The sequence below is a fragment of the Struthio camelus genome, chromosome 22 (genome assembly GCF_040807025.1).
Source record: "Struthio camelus isolate bStrCam1 chromosome 22, bStrCam1.hap1, whole genome shotgun sequence".
Classification (NCBI taxonomy): domain Eukaryota; kingdom Metazoa; phylum Chordata; class Aves; order Struthioniformes; family Struthionidae; genus Struthio; species Struthio camelus.
In genome coordinates, this window is record NC_090963.1 from 9,784,346 (window position 1) to 9,788,304 (window position 3,959).

The following is a 3,959-nucleotide window of genomic DNA, read 5'->3' on the forward strand; positions in this document are numbered from 1 at the left end:
CTGGGCCTGTGCCAAGGCTGAGGGCTGAACCATGACTTTGGGCTGGAGCCTGCATGGTGTTGTGATCCCTTCTCCAGCCCACTGCCCTCTCCCTCCTCTGCCTCCTGCACTGCTCAAGGAAACGTCCTCTCTCATCATTGCCTGCTCCCATCCCCTGCACCCTGCACGCAGATATTCCCCTGCACTGACCCAAACTGGTGGCCCAGGTGAGGCAGCTCCTTCTTGTGTCCCTGCAGCCCAGAAGCGGGAGGGCAGAGGGGTGGGGGTGGATGGGAGGCAGGAGGAGGGGGGGGGTCCCCGCGCTGCCCAGGGCCCTGCTGCCTCACAGCCCCTGCCGGGAAGGAGCCAGCTCTGGGCTGTGCCAGGAGTGCTCGGGGCTCTGTGAGTACCATGGCAGCCAGGAGCAGCCCCCAGGAAGGGGAGAGCCTGTGGAGGTGGAGGAGGGGAAATCCCAGGCCCTGCACCCGAGCAAGCTGCTCTGTGCCATGCACTGGGGCAGCAGGAAGCAGAGCTCCCTCCCAGCCACTCTGGGGAGGTGATCCCCAGGCAATGAGCCCCTCCCTCTGGGGCTGGCTGGGGTGTTCAGGGCCCTGCTCTCACCTCTGGCTCCCGCCTGTGCGACTACAGCCCAGGGCTAAACCTGTCACTGCACTTCTGCGGTGGTCTCTGTGCCTTGGGACCAGGGTGGCCCAGGCAGAGCCCCCGGGAAAGCAGCAAGCAGGGCCACTCCTAGGCTGTGGACGCTGGCCCTCCCTTCCCAGAGGGGCGTTACGGGACCCTACAGAGAGACCCATTTTGGCTGGAAACTGTGTGTGTGGTTTCCAGGATGGAAATGTCTCCGCCAGCAGGAATACTCTCCAGCTGGGCTGGTCACCAGTATCCCACTCCAGGGACCACGGACACTTGCAGGTGCCCAGCCTGTCCCCGAGCCTGCTGCTCCTGAGACGTGCCCCTTCCCCACTGCCGGGTCTTGGTGCTTTGCTCTCCCTGATCAGCCTCAGGGAGACACCCTGGCCCCTGGGAAGGGAAGCACCACATCTGGCTCAAAACCCCAAAGGCTTTCATAAGAACAAATAGCAACGAGCAGTGTAAAAGTAGAGAATTAAAAATAGAGGGAACACAGAGCTCTTTCTGCTACCGCTGTGAGAAGGGAGACTGGTCTCTGGCACTGCAGACGGGCCCTGCAGATGCCCCCAGCAGGGGAGAGGGGTTTTGGAAGGGTCCATCGCCAGGGGGTGCTGCATGCTTTGTGGGTGTTGGTGCTGCACCTGGCTGTGGGCATGACAGGAGGAGCCATGGGGGACCCCAGAGGAGGAGACACCGAGGAACTTGTGGGGGGACCCAGAGGAAGCATCGTGCACCTCGCCAAGGACCCCATGCCCCAGAAGAGCTGTGGGGGACCCCTACGTCCTAGAGGAGGAGGAAGAGGAGGCACCGGTCTGGAGGCAACACTGCTGGAGACATCCAGAGCCCTGTATGGATTGTGGGTGTCTGGGGAGATGCTGGAGGTGCTGGGCATGGGACGCAGCGCCACATGCAGGATTGGGGAGCCCTGTGGCTCAGGGGCAACTGTATGGGGGAGGGGGGGAGCAGGGCTTGAGGAGGCTCTGTGGGGATTCAGACCGGCCATTCTTGGGGTACTAAGGAGCGCCAAAAGGTGCACAGAGGGACCTGGGGCGTACCGAAAGGGGCACAGATGTGCCCTGATGGGACTGCAGGGCGACTCACATGCCTTCAGATGCCCCAGAGGTGGTGGTGAGTGCAGCAGCTTGCTTGCTTTGCCTTTGGGTTTGCCGCAGGGCCCCACAAGCACGCACACTCCCATGCCCTCCGTCCCCTCCTGCTCTCCAGCTGTATCCGCCTGCTCTCCATGGCATCTGTGCTCCTCCTCCCACACTCACCCTGCAGCCCTCACCAGCCCCATCTGCCCCAGCCTTCCAGGTGAGCACAAGACAAAGCTTTTTAATACGGGCATGGGCAAACACAGGAACAGGACTTCCCAGGCAGACTGTGGTGTCTTCATCCTTGTGCAAGCCCAGTGGGACGTGGCCCGGAGGCACCTGCTCTGCTGAATGTGCTCTGCACAGGGGGCGGGCTGGCAATTGGGGGACGCCGAATTATGGGATGCTCAGTCCGCGCCGGCCCCTGGGCCTGGGTGCCACCGCTGCCAGGCTCTCCGCAGACGGGCGCGCAGGGCTTGGAAGGGGAAGCCTGGTGGCGGTGCTTTCCTGGGCGCTCGGAGGACGAAGACTGTGGATATTGCCAGGCAGCGGACTGTGGGGCTGCTGTCCTTGTCCAAGCGCTGAAGGACTGAGATGGGAGGAAAGAGAGCAGCGATCAAGCCCTGTATCAGCAGAGACCCCAGGCCCCTCCTCAAGAGAGGGCCAAGAGAGAGCAGGGCACAAGGGGATCTGTCTGTGCTCAGTGATCCCCCAGATGCCCCCCAGATTCCCTTCAGGAAAGGTATGCAAGAGCCCTCCGGCCTGGCGCAGGCCATGGGTGCCCTCTGCATAGTCAAAAACACCGGCCCTCAAATACGCCGGACATTCCCTCCGTCTCCAGCCCCGGCCTCCTCCCGCCAGCCCCGGCCGACCCCGCGTGCCCTACGCACGGCTGCACATCTCCTCCAGCTCCTCTTCGCGCCAGTCCAGGAGCTGAGCAGCAAGCCCTAGGCACACACAGCCCATCACAAGGTGAGACCCAGCCAGGGGAGAGGGATTTGGGGCTGGGGAGAGAGACGTGGGCAGTGGGGAGACGGACCTGGGCACTGGGAGAGGAACCTAGCGCTGGGGAGAGAGACGTGGGCAGTGGGGAGATGGACCTGGGCACTGGGACAGGAACCTAGCGCTTGGGAGAGGGACTCAGGGGCAGTGGGGAGACGGATCTAGAGAGTGGGAAGAGGGTCCCACATGTTGGGGAGAAGGATCCAAGCATTAAGGAGTGGGTCCTGGGGGGTTGGGGAGGGGGAGCCAGGGGCTGGGGAGAGGGAGCCAGGGGCTGGGGAGAGGGACATGGGGCCTGAGGAGAAGGACCTTGGGGCTGGGGAGAGGGTTGTGGGTGTCCGGAGGGGTCTCACCGATGAAGCGCACAGCCTGCTCGCGCAGAGTGGCCCGGGGGTCCTCCAGGTACCGGCAGCTGCAGCTGACATACTCGCTGGCTACGGGCCCAGCCTTCCGCAGCTGCAGAGACCCCCCAGTACAGGTGTTGGCACTGCCAGGCCTGTCCCCCTCCCTGGGACACCCGCCCCCCTCTCTAGGACAGGCGTTGGCAACTTTGGGCCCATCCCCCCTCCCAGGACAGGCGCGGGCACAACCGGGACAGGGGCTAACACAGCTGGGACACGTGCTGTCACTGCTGGAAAAGGTGTTGGCACAGAAGGGACAGTGGCTGGCACCAGCAGCACTGCCAGGAGAGGTGCTGGCACCTCCAGGACATTCCCAGCGGGTACAGCTGGGAGAGAGGCTGGCTCCACCAGGAAAGATGCTGGCACGGGGGCTGGCTCCACCAGGAGAGGTGCTGGCACCGTTGGGACGGGGGCCAGCACCACCAGGTCAGGCCTGCCACTGCTTGGGCCTCCTCACCAGGCATTCGCCGATGTGCCAGGTCTGCACCGTCTTGGCCAGCTTCCGGAGCTGCTTCCAGCTGAGGAGCTTTGCGGCCTCCATGAGGGCTGTCTGGGCAGCCTGGGGAGGAGTGGGGAGATGGGCGATGGCACCGTGGCCAGGCCGGAGCCACCCCATGGCCACTGCCTGGGGTGCCTACCACGGTGGCCTCATGGCCCGCCACGGTGCCCTGTACCTGTGCCACACCGAGGTGTGGGTCACTCAGATGGAAGAAGAGGGGCAGCAGCCCCTGGCGTGCCAGCTGCTTCATCTGCTGCCTCTCGCTGCCTACTGTCCGGCCCAGCAGCTCCCCAAAGAGCTGCATGGCCAGTTCCCGCACCGTGCTGACCTCCTGCG